The sequence below is a fragment of the Cherax quadricarinatus genome, chromosome 78, assembly GCF_038502225.1.
Source record: "Cherax quadricarinatus isolate ZL_2023a chromosome 78, ASM3850222v1, whole genome shotgun sequence".
Taxonomy (NCBI): domain Eukaryota; kingdom Metazoa; phylum Arthropoda; class Malacostraca; order Decapoda; family Parastacidae; genus Cherax; species Cherax quadricarinatus.
Genome location: NC_091369.1, coordinates 7,845,146 through 7,865,580, shown reverse-complemented (window position 1 = coordinate 7,865,580; position 20,435 = coordinate 7,845,146). Strand labels below are relative to the sequence as shown.

At 45.0% G+C, this 20,435-nt stretch overlaps 1 protein-coding gene across 1 annotated transcript in view; it reads right to left on the bottom strand.

Annotated features, from left to right (window-relative positions):
- LOC128701659 (uncharacterized) overlaps window positions 1–18,944 on the bottom strand; it is a 135,114-nt gene extending 116,170 nt beyond the window's left edge. Inside the window, exon 1 of the mRNA XM_070101655.1 lies at window positions 18,526–18,944. The gene's annotated coding sequence lies outside the window, so the exon portion shown is untranslated. The remainder of the gene's footprint in view (window positions 1–18,525) is intronic.
- Window positions 18,945–20,435: the final 1,491 nt, after the last annotated feature.

The following is a 20,435-nucleotide window of genomic DNA, read 5'->3' as shown; positions in this document are numbered from 1 at the left end:
TCTTCTGTACCTTTTCCATTCTCTAGTACACCTAGTTTTTGCCTCCCTACACCTTTGGGTGAACCAAGGACTCGTTCTGTTCTTCCCATTATTTCTGTTTCCCTTGGGAACAAACCTCTCCTCTGCCTCCTTGCATTTTGTTGCCACATAGTCCATCATTTCTTGTACTGATTTTCCTGTCAGTTCCCTCTCCCACTGAATTTCTTGAAGGAAGTTCCTCATGCCTGAGTAGTTCCCCCTTTTGTAGTTTGGTTTTTCCCACCCTATTCCTGCTACTCTCTCCACTTGGAGCTCAACTATGTAGTCGAAGCACAGAACCACATGATCACTAGCTCCCAGGGGCCTTTCATACAAGATATCCTCGATGTCCGAACTACTCAAGGTGAATACAAGGTCCAGTCTTGCTGGTTCATCCTCTCCTCTCTCTCTGGTAGTGTCTCTAACATGTTGATGCATGAGGTTTTCCGGTACCACATCCATCATCTTGGCTCTCCATGTTTCGGGACCCCCATGGGGCTCCAGGTTTTCCCAGTCAATCTCCTTGTGATTGAAATCACCCATAACTAGTAACTTTGCTCCCCCCATGTGTGCTCTCCTAGCCACCTCGGCTAGTGTGTCGACCATTGCTCTGTTGCTCTCATCGTATTCTTCTCTTGGCCTCCTGCAGTTCTGTGGTGGGTTGTACATTACTGCAATTATTACCTTATGTCCCTCAGACTGGATTGTTCCTACTAAGTAGTCCCTTTCACCCGTGCCATACATTCCTTACATTTTCTCAAAACCCCAATGGTTTTTAATGAGCAGTGCAACTCCTCCTCCCCCTCTCCTCCCTTTGTCTTTCCTGAGGATTTGATATCCGGGTGGAAAGATTGAATCTGTTATTATTCTGGTGAGTTTTGTTTCTGTGAGTGCTATTATGTCTGGGGATGTCTCCTTGATTCTTTCGTGCCACTCCTCATACTTATTTGTTATTCCATCTGCATTTGTATACCACACCTTCAATTTCTTTTCTAAGACTGTGGTCTGGGAGGTGTATTGGGGTTGGGGAAGTGGGAGACCTGATAAGGAACTATGGGTGGTTGCTGTGGGGGTGAAGTTTGTAATGCAGTGGGTGGGGTCATTGGATGTGGCATGGGTGTTTTGGTTTAGAGTGTTTGGCTGCACTGGGGTTGACCTGGTTGGGAGGCTTCTATAGGAAGTTGTGAGGGAGGTTGCATTTGATCTTCTTCCTGTGTCTGGGATCTCCTGTCTGTCTTCTCCATCCCCTCTTTTTCCTCGTTTCGCCTTTGTACCATCTCTCTCAGTTTCTGCCTTTCTTCTTGTGTTCTGTCGCGGTCGAGATACACCTTCCTGTATGCCGGCATGTCCCTTAATCGTGCTTTCTTCTGCAGGATCCTGTTCCGAGTCGATTCTGCCTTGAAGGTCACTTTCACTGACCGGGTCCTTTTTTTTACGAACCCCCCTATTCTCCGAAAATTTTCCAGCTGGGTCATGTCGTCTTCTTCTATTGCTTTTATGATGCTTTCATGTGTGTGTGTGTGTGTGTGTGTGTGTGTGTGTGTGTGTGTGTGTGTGTGTGTGTGTGTGTGTGTGTGTGTGTGTGTGTGTGTGTGTGTATGTGTGTGTGTGTGTATGTGTGTGTGTATGTGTGTGTGTGTGTGTATGTGTGTGTGTGTGTGTGTGTGTATGTGTGTGTATGTGTGTGTGTGTGTGTGTGTGTGTGTGTGTGTGTGTGTGTGTGTGTGTGTGTGTGTGTAACCCTCACCAATAAACTTTTCTTTGAAATTTCTAACACACAGTTATAACAAAAAATAACATAACGAAAATTTGCACCATTCACAATCCACTCCAAAAGTTTTATCGAAAGTTTCAAGCCGACCACAAGAAACATTCTCAAGTTCTCGCACTGAAACTAATATCACACACACAAATATTTACGCTCGTATTTTAAGCATCCTGACCCTTACTAATACACATACATATATATATATTATATATATATATATATATATATATATATATATATATATATATATATATATATATGTATATATATATATATATATATATATATATATATATATATATATATATATATATATATATATATATATATATATATATATATAAAGAGGCAAAGAAACTAGTGAGTTGAAGATAATTAAAGTGTTGAGTCAGAGGGATAGAGAGGTGTTACTGTGCCGCAGTGCGTAGCTTACTATGTCGAACTGGAGAGAGAGAGAGAGAGAGAGAGAGAGAGTACTGACTAGGACTGAAAATAAAGATAGTATAAGGAAGTATACAGATAGAGCGATAACGTGACTGTATATAATACTGAGTAATGTATTACTACACTACATACTATCTGGTAACATCACGGAAAGAAGGAGCAGAGGATGAAAAGGAATACAGACCAAGAAACGGAAGGAGAAGAGGGAGCAGAAGATAAAAAGGAAGAGACAAATAAAAGATAAAGGTGACATACAACATAACAAGAAGAGTATGATATAATTACCAATATAATGTGATAATGAGAGAAAGCGATCGGAATTTAACTATTTTTCACAATGGTTGTTCTGTATATATATATATATATATATATATATATATATATATATATATATATATATATATATATATATATATATATATATATATATATATATAATCAGGTTGTGCAGGAGAAGGGAGATTATTTTGCAGGAAAAGTAGGTCTTGAATAATTCAAATAATTCAGTAAGGTCACAATAGTTGTTTAAAATATTTCTGGATGTTGTTATGAAAGTAGTTATCGCTGAGGTGTTGGGGAGAAATGTTGAAAAATAAGATAAAGATAATAATAAGTGACACTTGTAATTGTTGATTTTTGCTGATGACGCTGTGCTTATGAGAGGTTCTGAAGACAAGTTACGAAGGTTGGTGGAGGGATGTGGGACGATATGTAACACTAGGATATTATAATTGAACTTACGAAATAACAAGGTGATGAGAGTAATAAAAATATAAGCAATGAAATATTGGCCATGAGAGTGTAAGGAATTTTGGAGGCAGTGAAGGTGTAGTGAAGGTGTTTATGAGTGGGTTAAAATGAACGTGGTGAACTACAGAATACAAGAAGGTAAAACAAGGCTGTTATGTTCAAACAACTGTGCTAAGAAATTTATCTATGGAGGTAATAAGCTGAGTGTACCAGAGAAAATATGGTGGTACCAATACTTTTATATGAGTGTGAAATATGGTGTTTAAACGTTGCAGCGACGAGGAGCCTGGAGGTACTGAACATGTTATATCTGAGAGCAATGTGAGGTGTGAATATTATGCAGAGAATTAACAGCAAAGAAATTTAAAGTGTGGGATTGCCAGAGGTATAATTTATAGGAGATAACAGGAATTGTTCAGGTGGTTTAGCCTTTTAGAGAGGATGGAGCAGAATAGGATAACTAAGAGAGAGCATAAAGCCTTTTTCCCGAGGAAGGGTTTTGGGTAGATGATAAAGAAGGCTTCGTGTGCTAGGGGCTTGAGCACCCAGCAGGCTTGTGTGACCGGATTAGATAAAAGTGAATGGAAGTGAGTGTGTTTATGTTGTATGTCGAGGTGTTGCTGGAGCGTGTCGTCTTGCTGGGTGTTGCTGGAGCGTGTCGTCTTGCTGGGTGTTGCTGGAGCGTGTCGTCTTGCTGGGTGTTGCTGGAGCGTGTCGTCTTGCTGGATGTTGCTGGAGCGTGTCGTCTTGCTGGGTGTTGCTGGAGCGTGTCGTCTTGCTGGGTGTTGCTGTATTGTGTGTCGTCGTGGGTGTTGCTGGAGTGTGTGTCGTCTTGTCGTCTTGCTGGGTGTTGCTGGAGCGTGTCGTCTTGCTGGGTGTTGCTGGAGCGTGTCGTCTTGCTGGGTGTTGCTGGAGTGTGTGTCGTCTTGCTGGGTGTTGCTGAAGTGTGTGTCGTCTTGCTGGGTGTTGCTGAAGTGTGTGTCGTCTTGCTGGGTGTTGCTGGAGTGTGTCTCGTCTTCCTGGGTATTGCTGGAGTGTGTGTCGTCTTGCTGGGTGTTGCTGGAGTGTGTGTCGTCTTGCTGGGTGTTGCTGGAGTGTGTGTCGTCTTGCTGGGTGTTGCTGGAGTGTGTGTCGTCTTGCTGGGTGTTGCTGGAGTGTGTGTCGTCTTGCTGGGTGTTGCTGAAATGTGTGTCGTCTTGCTGGGTGTTGCTGGAGTGTGTGTCGTCTTGCTGGGTGTTGCTGGAGTGTGTGTGTCGTCTTGCTGGGTGTTGCTGGAGTGTGTGTCGTCTTGCTGGGTGTTGCTGGAGTGTGTGTCGTCTTGCTGGGCGTTGCTGGAGTGTGTGTCGTCTTGCTGGGTCAGGCACTATTGTAGGGGGTCACCTCTGTGTTGATACAAACATGTCAGTTTTAAATTATGCTTGGTACATGTTAATAGTACCAAGGGGAGGGTAATTATGCTTGGTACATGTTAATAGTACCAAGGGGAGGGTAATTATGCTTGGTACATGTTAATAGTACCAAGGGGAGGGTAATTATGCTTGGTACATGTTAACAGTACCAAGGGGAGGGTAATTATGCTTGGTACATGTTAACAGTACCAAGGGGAGGGTAATTATGCTTGGTACATGTTAATAGTACCAAGGGGAGGGTAATTATGCTTGGTACATGTTAATAGTACCAAGGGGAGGGTAATTATGCTTGGTACATGTTAATAGTACCAAGGGGAGGGTAATTATGCTTGGTACATGTTAATAGTACCAAGGGGAGGGTAATTATGCTTGGTACATGTTAATAGTACCAAGGGGAGGGTAATTATGCTTGGTACATGTTAACAGTACCAAGGGGAGGGTAATTATGCTTGGTACATGTTAACAGTACCAAGGGGAGGGTAATTATGCTTGGTACATGTTAACAGTACCAAGGGGAGGGTAATTATGCTTGGTACATGTCAATAGTACCAAGGGGAGGGTAATTATGCTTGGTACATGTCAATAGTACCAAGGGGAGGGTAATTATGCTTGGTACATGTCAATAGTACCAAGGGGAGGGTAATTATGCTTGGTACATGTCAATAGTACCAAGGGGAGGGTAATTATGCTTGGTACATGTCAATAGTACCAAGGGGAGGGTAATTATGCTTGGTACATGTTAATAGTACCAAGGGGAGGGTAATTATGCTTGGTACATGTTAATAGTACCAAGGGGAGGGTAATTATGCTTGGTACATGTTAATAGTACCAAGGGGAGGGTAATTATGCTTGGTACATGTTAATAGTACCAAGGGGAGGGTAATTATGCTTGGTACATTTTAATAGTACCAAGGGTAGGGTAATTATGCTTGGTACATGTTAATAGTACCAAGGGGAGGGTAATTATGCTTGGTACATGTTAATAGTACCAAGGGGAGGGTAATTATGCTTGGTACATGTTAATAGTACCAAGGGGAGGGTAATTATGCTTGGTACATGTTAATAGTACCAAGGGGAGGGTAATTATGCTTGGTACATGTCAATAGTACCAAGGGGAGGGTAATTATGCTTGGTACATGTCAATAGTACCAAGGGGAGGGTAATTATGCTTGGTACATGTCAATAGTACCAAGGGGAGGGTAATTATGCTTGGTACATGTTAGTAGTACCAAGGGGAGGGTAATTATGCTTGGTACATGTTAATAGTACCAAGGGGAGGGTAATTATGCTTGGTACATGTTAATAGTACCAAGGGGAGGGTAATTATGCTTGGTACATGTTAATAGTACCAAGGGGAGGGTAATTATGCTTGGTACATGTTAATAGTACCAAGGGGAGGGTAATTATGCTTGGTACATGTTAATAGTACCAAGGGGAGGGTAATTATGCTTGGTACATGTTAATAGTACTAAGGGGAGGGTAATTATGCTTGGTACATGTTAATAGTACCAAGGGGAGGGTAATTATGCTTGGTACATGTTAATAGTACCAAGGGGAGGGTAATTATGCTTGGTACATGTTAATAGTACCAAGGGGAGGGTAATTATGCTTGGTACATGTTAACAGTACCAAGGGGAGGGTAATTATGCTTGGTACATGTTAACAGTACCAAGGGGAGGGTAATTATGCTTGGTACATGTTAATAGTACCAAGGGGAGGGTAATTATGCTTGGTACATGTCAATAGTACCAAGGGGAGGGTAATTATGCTTGGTACATGTCAATAGTACCAAGGGGAGGGTAATTATGCTTGGTACATGTCAATAGTACCAAGGGGAGGGTAATTATGCTTGGTACATGTCAATAGTACCAAGGGGAGGGTAATTAAGCTTGGTACATGTCAATAGTACCAAGGGGAGGGTAATTATGCTTGGTACATGTTAATAGTACCAAGGGGAGGGTAATTATGCTTGGTACATGTTAATAGTACCAAGGGGAGGGTAATTATGCTTGGTACATGTTAATAGTACCAAGGGGAGGGTAATTATGCTTGGTACATGTTAATAGTACCAAGGGGAGGGTAATTATGCTTGGTACATGTTAATAGTACCAAGGGGAGGGTAATTATGCTTGGTACATGTTAATATTACCAAGGGGAGGGTAATTATGCTTGGTACATGTTAATAGTACCAAGGGGAGGGCAATTATGCTTGGTACATGTTAATAGTACCAAGGGGAGGGTAATTATGCTTGGTACATGTTAATAGTACCAAGGGGAGGGTAATTATGCTTGGTACATGTTAATAGTACCAAGGGGAGGGTAATTATGCTTGGTACATGTTAATAGTACCAAGGGGAGGGTAATTATGCTTGGTACATGTTAATAGTACCAAGGGGAGGGTAATTATGCTTGGTACATGTTAATAGTACCAAGGGGAGGGTAATTATGCTTGGTACATGTTAATAGTACCAAGGGGAGGGTAATTATGCTTGGTACATGTTAATAGTACCAAGGGGAGGGTAATTATGCTTGGTACATGTTAATAGTACCAAGGGGAGGGTAATTATGCTTGGTACATGTTAATAGTACCAAGGGGAGGGTAATTATGCTTGGTACATGTTAATAGTACCAAGGGGAGGGTAATTATGCTTGGTACATGTTAATAGCGCACAGGGAAGAGTAATAATGCTTGGTACGTGTTAATAGTACCAAGGGAAAGGTAATTAAGCTTGGTACATGTTAATCGCACCCAGGGAAGAGTAATTATGCTTGGTACATGTTAATAGCACCCAGGGGAGGGTAATTAAGCTTGGTACATGTTAATAGCACCCAGGGGAGGGTAATTAAGCTTGGTACATGTTAATAGCACCCAGGGGAGGGTAATTAAGCTTGGTACATGTTAATAGCACCCAGGGGAGGGTAATTAAGCTTGGTACATGTTAATAGCACCCAGGAAAGGGTAATTATGCTTGGTACATGTTAATAGCAACAAGGGGAGGGTAATTAATCTTGGTACATGTTAATAGCACCCAGGAAAGGGTAATTATGCTTGGTACATGTTAATAGCACCCAGGGGAGGGTAATTAAGCTTGGTACATGTTAATAGCACCCAGGGGAGGGTAATTAAGCTTGGTACATGTTAATAGCACCCAGGGGAGGGTAATTAAGCTTGGTACATGTTAATAGCACCCAGGGGAGGGTAATTAAGCTTGGTACATGTTAATAGCACCCAGGGGAGGGTAATTAAGCTTGGTACATGTTAATAGCACCCAGGGGAGGGTAATTAAGCTTGGTACATGTTAATAGCACCCAGGGGAGGGTAATTAAGCTTGGTACATGTTAATAGCACCCAGGGGAGGGTAATTAAGCTTGGTACATGTTAATAGTACCCAGGGGAGGGTAATTAAGCTTGGTACATGTTAATAGCACCCAGGGGAGGGTAATTAAGCTTGGTACATGTTAATAGCACCCAGGGGAGGGTAATTATGCTTGGTACATGTTAATAGCACCCAGGGGAGGGTAATTATGCTTGGTACATGTTAATAGCACCCAGGGGAGGGTAATTAAGCTTGGTACATGTTAATAGCACCCAGGGGAGGGTAATTAAGCTTGGTACATGTTAATAGCACCCAGGGGAGGGTAATTAAGCTTGGTACATGTTAATAGCACCCAGGGGAGGGTAATTAAGCTTGGTACATGTTAATAGCACCCAGGGGAGGGTAATTAAGCTTGGTACATGTTAATAGCACCCAGGGGAGGGTAATTAAGCTTGGTACATGTTAATAGCACCCAGGGGAGGGTAATTAAGCTTGGTACATGTTAATAGCACCCAGGGGAGGGTAATTAAGCTTGGTACATGTTAATAGCACCCAGGGGAGGGTAGCACCCAGGGGAGGGTAATTAAGCTTGGTACATGTTAATAGCACCCAGGGGAGGGTAATTAAGCTTGGTACATGTTAATAGCACCCAGGGGAGGGTAATTAAGCTTGGTTCACGTCAATAGTGATAGATATTGCTTGTTTGTTTACTGTGCGATAGATGTTGTTTACTGCGTGGTTGACATTTCTTACCGTGTGATAGATGTTGTTTACCGTGTGATAGACAAAGCCGACGTGCGTTGGCTTTCATATGATGGTAAAGTGGTTTAGCTGGGTCAGGTTTTAAATGGTTTATAAGTTGGTTTACGTTGTTCAAACAACGATTTAAAGGTTGACTGAATAAGCAATTTTGTTTATAAACCTGGAGTATACCTGGAAGGGGTTTCGGGGGTCAACACCCCCGCAGCCCGGTCCATGACTAGGCCTAGGAGTGGATCAGGGCCTGATCAACCAGGTTGGTGCTGCTGGCCGCACGTAAACCGACGTACGAACCACAGCCCGGCTGGTCAGGTACTGACTTTAGGTGCCTGTCCAGTGCCTTCTTGAAGACAGCCAGGAGTCTGTTGGTAATATCCCCTTATAAGAACATGAGAAAGGAGGAACACGGCAGTAGGCCTGTTGGCCCATATTAGGCAGGTCCTTCACAAATCCAACCCACTAACAGAATAAGCGCTGCCCAAGCAATACGCTTTAATAATTCTATTTACTCTTGTGCAAGTCCCACTCAAATCCAACCCCTCTCACTCATGTATATATCCAACCTAAATTTGAAACTATCCAGGAGGGAGGCCCAGCGGCAATATGAAAATGACATAGCATCGAAAGTCAAAACTGTCCCAAAGCTGTTGTACAGCCACATCAGGAAGAAAACAACAGATACCAGGTAATCAGGCTGAGGAAGGAAGGTTGGAAGATCACAAGAAACGATACAGAAGTATGTGAAGAACTAAACACGAGATTTAAGGAACATTTTCAGTGGAGACAGAAAAGACTCCAGCAAACCGGAATGGTGGGGTACACCAACAAGTGCCGGACACACTTCACACAACCGAGACGGAGGTGAAGAGGCTGCTAAGTGAACTAGATACCTCAAAGGCGGTGGGACCGAACATCTCTCCGTGGGTCCTGAGGGAGGGAGCAGAGGGGCTGTGTGCGCCACTAACAACAATTTTCAACACATCTATCGAAACAGGGCGACTACCTGAGGTGTGGAAGACAGCAAATGTAGTACCAATATTTAAGAAAAAATGTGAGACAGGTATCATTAAAGTACAGACCGTGTCACTGGCATGTATTGTAAGTAAAGTCATGGAGAAGCTTATCAGAAAAAGACTGGTGGAGCACCTAGAAGGAATGAACTTATAAATGACAACCATCACGGTTTCAGGGAAGGGAAATTTTTGTGTTACAAACCTACTGGAGTTTTACAACAAGGTGACAGAAGTAATATAGGAGAGAGAGGGATGGGTAGACTGCATTTTCTTGGACTGTAATAAGGTTTTTAACACAGTTCCCCTCAAGAGATTAATGCAAGAGCTAGAGGAGCAGGTAGGAATAACAGGTAAGGCATTGCAATTGATCAGAGAATGCCTGACAGGAAGGAAACAACAAGTGATGGTATGTGACGAGGTGAAGCGAGCGCCTGTGACGAATGGGGCTCCACAAGGGTCATTAGGACCGGTGCTGTTTCTGGTATATGTGAATGACATGACGGAAGGAATACATTCAGAGGTGTCCCTGTTTGCAGACGATGTGAAGCTAATGAGGAGAATTGAATCGGATGACGATCAAGCAGGACTACAAAGGTATCTGGAAAACTGGCTCCTGGAGTTTAACCCCACCAAGTGCAAAATCATGAAAATTGGGAAGGGTCAAAGAAGACTGCAGACAGAGTACAGGCTAGGGGAGCAAAAGCTGCAAACCTCACTCAGGAAAAAGGATTTTGGGGAGAGAATCATACCGAGCACATCTCCTGAGGTACATATCAACCAAATAACTGCTGCAGCATATGGGTGCCTGGCAAACCTAAGAATAGCGCTTCGACACTTTGGCTACAAGACTCTGTACACCGTGTTGGTCAGGCCCATATTGGAGTATGAAGCACCAGTATGGAAGCCACACTTGGTCAAGCACGTCAAGAAATTAGAGAAAGTGCAAAGGTTTGCAACAAGAGTAGTCCCATAGTTAAAGGGCTTGTCCTACGAGTAGAGGTTAAGGGAAATCAACCTGACAACAGTGGAGAACAGGAGGGATATGGGGAACATGATAACGACATATAAAATATTGAGAGGGACTGGCAAGGTGGATTGGGACAGAATTTTTCAGAGATGGGACACAGCAACAAGGGGTCAGAACTGAAAGTTGAAAACATAGATGGGTCATAGGGATGTTAGGAAGTATTTCTTCAGTCATAGAGTTGTCAGGAAGCGGAACAATCTGGAAAGTGATGTAATGGAGGCAGGATCCATACTTAGCTTTAAGAAGAGGTACGTTAAAACTCAAGGAGGAGGGAGAGAGTAGACCTAGTAGCGACCAGCCAAGAGGCGGAGCCAGGAGCTGTGAGTCGACCCCTGCAACTACAATTAGGTGAGTACACACACACACACACACACACACACACACACACACACACACACACACACCAGGCACATCTCCTGAGGCGCACGTCAACCAAATAACTGCTGCAGCATATGGGCGCCTAGCAAACCTCAGAACAACATTCCGACATCTTAATAAGGAATCATTCAGGACCCTGTACACCGTGTACGTTAGGCCCATATTGGAGTATGCGGCACCAGTTTGGAACCCACACCTAGCCAAGCATGTAAAGAAACTAAAGAAAGTGCAAAGGTTTGCAACAAGACTAGTCCCAGAGCTAAGAGGTATGTCCTACGAGGAGAGGTTAAGGGAAATCGACCTGACGACACTGGAGGAGAGGAGAGATAGGGGGGGACATGATAACGACATACATAATACTGAGAGGAATTGACAAGGTGGACAAAGACAGGATATTCCAGAGATGGGACACAGCAACAAGGGGACACAGTTGGAAGTTGAAGACACAGACGAATCACAGGTATGTTAGGAAGTATTTCTTCAGCCACAGAGTAGTCAGTAAGTGGAATAGTTTGGGAAGCGATGTAGTGGAGGCAGGATCCATACATAGCTTTAAGCAGAGGTATGATAAAGCTCACGGCTCAGGGAGAGTGACCTAGTAGCGACCAGTGAAGAGGCGGGGCCAGGAGCTAGGACTCGACCCCTGCAACCTCAACTAGGTGAGTACAACTAGGTGAGTACACACACATCTAATTAACCAACCAGGGTAAGTGAAAGAAATCAGTAGGTATAAATACCTGACATCAGCGGATGTAAATACCTGACATCAGTGGGTGTAAATACCTGACATCAGTGGGTGTAAATACCTGACATCAGCGGATGTAAATACCTGACATCAGTGGGTGTAAATACCTGACATCAGTGGGTGTAAATACCTGACATCAGCGGATGTAAATACCTGACATCAGTGGGTGTAAATACCTGACATCAGTGGATGTAAATACCTGACATCAGTGGGTGTAAATACCTGACATCAGCGGATGTAAATACCTGACATCAGTGGGTGTAAATACCTGACATCAGTGGGTGTAAATACCTGACATCAGCGGATGTAAATACCTGACATCAGTGGGTGTAAATACCTGACATCAGTGGGTGTAAATACCTGACATCAGTGGGTGTAAATACCTGACATCAGTGGGTGTAAATACCTGACATCAGTGGGTGTAAATACCTGACATCAGTGGGTGTAAATACCTGACATCAGTGGGTGTAAATACCTGACATCAGTGGGTGTAAATACCTGACATCAGTGGGTGTAAATACCTGACATCAGCGGATGTAAATACCTGACATCAGTGGGTGTAAATACCTGACATCAGTGGGTGTAAATACCTGACATCAGTGGGTGTAAATACCTGACATCAGCGGATGTAAATACCTGACATCAGTGAGTGTAAATACCTGACATCAGTGGGTGTAAATACCTGACATCAGCGGATGTAAATACCTGACATCAGTGGGTGTAAATACCTGACATCAGTGGGTGTAAATACCTGACATCAGTGGGTGTAAATACCTGACATCAGCGGATGTAAATACCTGACATCAGTGGGTGTAAATACCTGACATCAGTGGGTGTAAATACCTGACATCAGCGGATGTAAATACCTGACATCAGTGGGTGTAAATACCTGACATCAGTGGATGTAAATACCTGACATCAGTGGGTGTAAATACCTGACATCAGCGGATGTAAATACCTGACATCAGTAGGTGTAAATACCTGACATCAGTGGGTGTAAATACCTGACATCAGCGGATGTAAATACCTGACATCAGTGGGTGTAAATACCTGACATCAGTGGATGTAAATACCTGATATCAGTGGGTGTAAATACCTGACATCAGCGGATGTAAATACCTGACATCAGTGGGTGTAAATACCTGACATCAGTGGGTGTAAATACCTGACATCAGCTGATGTAAATACCTGACATCAGTGGGTGTAAATACCTGACATCAGTGGATGTAAATAAATGACATCAGTGGGTGTAAATACCTGACATCAGCGGATGTGAATACCTGACATCAGTGGGTGTAAATACCTGACATAAGTGGGTGTAAATACCTGACATCAGCGGATGTAAATACCTGACATCAGTGGGTGTAAATACCTGACATCAGTGGATGTAAATACCTGACATCAGTGGGTGTAAATACCTGACATCAGCGGATGTAAATACCTGACATCAGTGGGTGTAAATACCTGACATCAGTGGGTGTAAATACCTGACATCAGTGGATGTATATACCTGACATCAGTGGATGTAAATACCTGACATCAGTGGGTGTAAATACCTGACATCAGTGGGTGTAAATACCTGACATCAGTGGGTGTAAATACCTGACATCAGTGGGTGTAAATACCTGACATCAGTGGATGTATATACCTGACATCAGTGGGTGTATATACCTGACATCAGTGGATGTATATACCTGACATCAGTGGATGTATATACCTGACATCAGTGGATGTATATACCTGACATCAGTGGGTGTAAATAGCTGACAACAGTGGATGTAAATACCTAATATCAGTGGGTGTAAATACCTGTTATCAGTGGGTGTAAATACCTAATATCAGTGGGTGTAAATACCTGTTATCAGTGGGTGTAAATACCTGATATCAGTGGGTGTAAATACCTGATATCAGTGGGTGTAAATACCTGACATCAGTGGGTGTAAATACCTGTTATCAGTGGGTGTAAATACCTGTTATCAGTGGGTGTAAATACCTAATATCAGTGGGTGTAAATACCTGTTATCAGTGGGTGTAAATACCTGTTATCAGTGGGTGTAAATACCTATTATCAGTGGGTGTAAATACCTGATATCAGTGGGTGTAAATACCTGACATCAGTGGGTGTAAATACCTGTTATCAGTGGGTGTAAATACCTGACATCAGTGGGTGTAAATACCTGTTATCAGTGGGTGTAAATACCTGACATCAGTGGGTGTAAATGACAAAGATCACTGACTGTAAATAGCACAGATCACTGAGGGTAAACAGTGGGTGTAAACAAGAGTTAATTTACGTTTAACAAGAAATTTACGTTTTACATTAAATTTGTTTACGTTTGCGTAAAATAGGACTAGCTAGGTAGTCACTGCTAGAACTAGCTAGGTGGTCACTGCTAGAACTTGCTAGGTGGTCACTGCTAGAATTTGCTAGGTGGTCACTGCTAGAACTTGCTAGGTGGTCACTGCTAGAACTAGCTAGGTGGTCACTGCTAGAACTAGCTAGGTGGTCACTGCTAGAACTTGCTAGGTGGTCACTGCTAGAACTAGCTAGGTGGTCACTGCTAGAACTAGCTAGGTGGTCACTGCTAGAACTAGCTAGGTGGTCACTGCTAGAACTAGCTAGGTGGTCACTGCTAGAACTAGCTAGGTGGTCACTGCTAGAACTTGCTAGGTGGTCACTGCTAGAACTAGCTAGGTGGTCACTGCTAGAACTAGCTAGGTGGTCACTGCTAGAACTAGCTAGGTGGTCACTGCCAGAACTAGCTAGGTGGTCACTGCTAGAACTTGCTATGTGGTCACTGCTAGAACTAGCTAGGTGGTCACTGCTAGAACTTGCTAGGTGGTCACTGCTAGAACTAGCTAGGTGGTCACTGCTAGAACTAGCTAGGTGGTCACTGCTAGAACTTGCTAGGTGGTCACTGCTAGAACTAGCTAGGTGGTCACTGCTAGAACTTGCTAGGTGGTCAATGCTAGAACTAGCTAGGTGGTCACTGCTAGGTGGTCACTGCTAGGACTTGCTAGGTGGTCACTGCTAGGACTTGCTAGGTGGTCACTGCTATGACTAGCTAGGTGGTCACTGCTAGGACTTGCTAGGTGGTCACTGCTAGAACTAGCTAGGTGGTCACTGCTAGGACTAGCTAGGTGGCCATTACTAGGACTAGCTAGGTGATCACTGCTAGGACTTGCTAGGTGGTCACTGCTAGAACTAGCTAGGTGGTCACTGCTAGGACTAGCTAGGTGGTCACTGCTAGGACTTGCTAGGCGGTCACTGCTAGAACTAGCTAGGTGGTCACTGCTAGGTCTAGCTAGGTGGCCACTACTAGGACTAGCTAGGTGGTCACTTCTAAAACTAGCTAAGTGGTCACTGCTAGGACTGGCTAGGTGGTCACTGCTAGGACTTGCTAGGTGGTCACTGCTAGGACTAGCTAAGTGGTCACTGCTAGGACTGGCTAGGCGGTCACTGCTAGGACTAGCTAGGTGGTCACTGCTAGGTCTAGCTAGGTGGTCACTGCTAGGACTGGCTAGGTGGACACTGCTAGAACTACCCAGATGGTCACTGTTAGGACTAGCTAGGTCGTCACTGCTAGGACAGGCTAGGTGGCCATTATTAGGACTAGCTAGGTGGTCACTGCTAGAACTAGCTGGGTGGTCACTGCTAGGACTAGCTAGGTGGCCATTGCTAGGACTAGCTAGGTGGTCACTGCTAGAACTAGCTAGGTGGTCACTGCTAGGACTGGCTAGGTGGTCACTGCTAGGACTAGCTAGGTGGTCACTGCTAGGACTAGCTAGGTGGTCACTGCTAGGACTGGCTAGGTGGTCACTGCTAGGACTGGCTAGGTGGTCACTGATAAAACTAGCTAGGTGGTCACTGCTAGGACTGGCTAGGTGGTCACTGCTAGGACTGGCTAGGTGGTCACTGCTAGGACTAGCTAGGTAGTCACTGCTAGGGCTAGCTAGGTGGTCACTGCTAGGACTGGCTAGGTGGACACTGCTAGAACTTGCCAGATGGTCACTGTTAGGACTAGCTAGGTCGTCACTGCTAGGACAGGCTAGGTGGCTATTATTAGGACTAGCTAGGTGGTCACTGCTAGAACTAGCTGGATGGTCACTGCTAGGACTAGCTAGGTGGCCATTGCTAGGACTAGCTAGGTGGTCACCGCTGGAACCAGCCAGATGGTCACTGCTAGGACTAGCTAGGTGGTCACTGTTAGGACTAGCTAGGTGGTTACTGCTAGGACAAGCTAGGTGGCCATTACTAGGACTAGCTAGGTGGTCACTGCTAGAACTAGCTAGGTGGTCACTGCTAGGACTAGCTAGGTGGCCATTACTAGGACTAGCTAGGTGGTCACTGCTAGGACTAGCTAGGTGATCAGTGCTAGGACTAGCTAGGTGATCATTGCTAGAACTAGCTAGGTAGTCACTTCTAGGACTACCCAGGTAGTCACTGCTAGTACTAGCCAGGTGGTCACTGCTAGGACTAGCCAGGTGGTCACTGCTAGGACTAGCCAGGTGGTCACTGCTAGGACTAGCCAGGTGGTCACTGCTAGGACTAGCCAGGTGGTCACTGCTAGGACTAGCCAGGTGGTCACTGCTAGGACTAGCCAGGTGGTCACTGCTAGGACTGGATAAAGGTGACAGATATTACTGCCGAAACAAAAATGAAACGAAAAGCACAGACAGGCCAAAAATATTTTATTTAGAGCCTACGGCCTATACGTAGCACACAGATTTACTCACGGCCTATACGTAGCACACAGACTTATTCACGGCCTATACGTAGCACACAGACTTACTCGTAGCACACAGACTTACTCACGGGCTATACGTTGCACACAGACTTACTCACGGCCTATACGTTGCACACAGACTTACTCGTAGCACACAGACTTACTCACGGCCTATACGTAGCACACAGACTTACTCACGGCCTATACGTAGCACACAGACTTATTCACGGCCTATACGTAGCACACAGACTTACTCACGGCCTATACGTAGCACACAGACTTACTCACGGCCTATACGTAGCACACAGACTTACTCACGGCCTATACGTAGCACACAGACTTACTCACGGCCTATACGTAGCACACAGACTTACTCACGGCCTATACGTAGCACACAGACTTACTCGTAGCACACAGACTGATTCACGGCCTATACGTAGCACAAAGACTTACTCGTAGCACACAGACTTACTCGTAGCACACAGACTTACTCGTAGCACACAGACTTACTCGTAGCACACAGACTTATTCACGGCCTATACGTAGCACACAGACTTATTCACGGCCTATACGTAGCACACAGACTTATTCACGGCCTATACGTAGCACACAGACTTACTCACGGCCTATACGTAGCACACAGACTTACTCACGGCCTATACGTAGCACACAGACTTACTCACGGCCTATACGTAGCACACAGACTTATTCACGGCCTATACGTAGCACACAGACTTACTCGTAGCACACAGACTTACTCACGGCCTATACGTAGCACACAGACTTACTCACGGCCTATACGTAGCACACAGACTTACTCGTAGCACACAGACTGATTCACGGCCTATACGTAGCACACAGACTTACTCGTAGCACACAGACTTACTCGTAGCACACAGACTTATTCACGGCCTATACGTAGCACACAGACTTACTCGTAGCACACAGACTTACTCGTAGCACACAGACTTACTCACGGCCTATAATTTAAAAAAAAAGCCGAAAATTCATCTGGTAACAGGAGTACTTTGGCAGACTATTGGAGCACACAAACCCGCATGGAGATGCTTTAAAACTAGGAGATGAGTCCTGAACGTTTCGCCCTCACCCCTTGCACGTTTCACCCTCACCCCTTGCACGTTTCACCCTCACCCTTTGCACGTTTCGCCCTCACCCTTTGCACCTTTCACCCTCACCCCTTGCACGTTTCACACTCACCCTTGCACGTTTCGCCCTCGCCCCTTGCACGTTTCGCCCTCACCCATTGCATGTTTCGCCCTCAACCTTTGCACGTTTCGCCCTCACCCCTTGCACGTTTCGCCCTCACCCCTTTGCTTGGTGGGCGCCGTCACCTTCCCTCTCTACAAAAAGGTAATATAACGCTTAATGTGGAAGTATGCAGCTCTAGCTAAGCTTTGATTGGGACGTTTCGCTCTGTGTAGAGCTTTATCAAGTCTTGTTTCGCTCTGTGTAGAGCTTTATCAAGTCTTGTTTCGCTCTGTGTAGAGCTTTATCAAGTCTTGTTTTGCTCTGTGTAGAGCTTTATCAAGTCTTGCTTCGCTCTGTGTAGAGCTTTATCAAGTCTTGCTTCGCTCTGTGTAGAGCTTTATCAAGTCTTGTTTTGCTCTGTGTAGAGCTTTATCAAGTCTTGCTTCGCTCTGTGTAGAGCTTTATCAAGTCTTGCTTCGCTCTGTGTAGAGCTTTATCAAGTCTTGTTTTGCTCTGTGTAGAGCTTTATCAAATCTTGTTTCGCTCTGTGTAGAGCCTTATCAAGTCTCGTTTCGCTCTGTATAGAGCTTTATCAAGTCTTGTTTCGCTCTGTGTGTAGAGCTTTATTAAGTTTTGTTTCACTCTCTGTATAGCTTTATCAAACTATGTTTTGCTCTATCTAGAGCTTTGTCGAATACACAGACATAGAGAAGATATATTTAGCTTGACATACATTAAATAAAAGTCTATTTAGTCTGATAGACTTGATAAAGCTCTATCAAAGTCTTTGACAGACTTAACGACGACGTAGTCTACGATAGACGTCGATAAAGCTCTATGTAGGGCGAAACGTCACGTTGCAGAAAAACAGAAGCAACTGGCTCTATTCTCTACACCGTCTAGATCCGCCTTGAGATGTTGCAATGCAATGAGTGTGTTGCAACAGTGTTGTTGAACCTACTAGACTGGTGGTGTAGGTGGTGTCAGAGCATCACCAGGAGGTGGGGGACCTCTCTTCCTCCTCCTCTTGCCTCCGTAGGGATGGAACAAGAGCCTTTTAGTACCCGCGAGGCCATTTGTCTCCCTCAAAGCCTCCACCTTCACAATCACTCACTGGAGTTTTCACCTGAGAATCATAACACCATATTTCACGTTTTGAGTTTCTTGTGTTTATTGAGATTGTTTTTCCTTGCACCGGTGGCACTGTGTGTGTGTGTGGCACTGCGGCGTGTGGTGCCGTGGGTGACGAGGTGAGAGGGGTGCCACAGGTGAGAGAGAGTGAGAGCCAGAGATCAGCTGCCAGGTAAATTATGCCTCCACTCGCTCTCTCTCTCACCTCCTGCCTCACTGCCGTCTAGCACAACACTGAGGTGGCGGTTCTTGTACACCAGCAGCGGCAGCAGCAGCAGCAGCAGCGGCAGCAGCGGCAGCGGCAGCAGCAGCAGCAGCAGCAGCGGCAGCAGCAGCAGCACCGGCAGCGGCAGCAGCAGCAGCAGCAGCAGCAGCAACAGCAGCAGCAGCAGCAGCGGCAGCAGCAGCAGCAGGAGCAGCAGCAGCGGCAGCAGCAGCAGCAGCAGCGGCAGCGGCAGCAGCAGCAGCAGCGGCAGCAGCAGCGGCAGCGGCAGCAGCAGCAGCAGCAGCAGCAGCAGCAGCAGCAGCAGCAGCAGCAGCAGCAGCGGCAGCAGCAGCGGCAGCGGCAGCAGCGGCAGCAGCAGCAGCTGCAGCAGCAGCAGCAGCAGCAGCAGCATCAGAAGCAGCAGCAGCAACAACAACAGTAGTAGTAGTAGTAGTAGCACTAGTAGCAGTAGCAGCAGTAGTAGGAGCAATCTAACCACCCTTCTCTCTCCCGCCTCTCTTCTGTGATCTTATCATAGAACACCAGCAGATCTGTGAGACAGAATTTACCATCTCTAAAACCATGCTGGTTATTCTGCACGACTCCACTCCTGTCCAGGTGCTCCACTATGCTTCTCCTGATGATCTTCAAACCTCACAAACCATGCATATGAGTGACCCAGGATTGTAGTTTACAGCTACTTGTCTCTTCCCAATATTATATATTGGGACTACATTCACGTTTTTCCAGATTTGTTGAAGATCATCGAAAAATATTATCTGTCTAGGCATCTAGCTCACTTACTAGGAACAATGAGTTCTAACCATAATTTTTAAAGGGGTGGACTGGCTAGCCAGTGGAAGGCATCGGTCAGATGACCAAAAGCGCCGGTTGTAGGTCATCATATGACTAAGACCCGCGTCAGGAAACACTTATCCTCTTTTCTGACAAACCTTAAATAACCTAACCTAGTTCAGTCAGTAGTTTCTCGCCTCATCTGGTGTATGTGTTGTGCCCAGCACTCGTTGGTGCACTCTGTCTCTATGACTCTATTGCAGCGTTCGTGATTCCACTTAGAATACCTCCCTAAACCTTATGTTCAGTTTTTTACAGACTTTCTAGTCACTCCTAGTGAGCTCTCCACCTTCCTTCTCCAGCTGTATCACCTGGTCCTTCACATCTGCCTTCTTTCCGATGTGACTGTGAAACAACTCTGGCTCAGATCTGGCTTGCCATGCCGTGCCATTCTCAAACTGTTGTTCAATCTCTCTTCTTACCCATATGTATTTATTTCCAACTATGCTGCTGGCTTTTCTGTTTCCCCTGTGTCCTTTGTTTCCTGTATGTCTTCCATGCTCTTGCACTTCTAACCTTTGTGTCCCTGTGTGTGTGTGTAAAAGAGAGAGAGAGAGAGAGAGAGAGAGAGAGAGAGAGAGAGAGAGAGAGAGAGAGAGAGAGAGAGAGAGAGAGAGAGAGAGAGAGAGAGAGAGAGAGAGAGAGTGAGTCTCCCTTACTTCATTTTTCTTGCTGTCAAC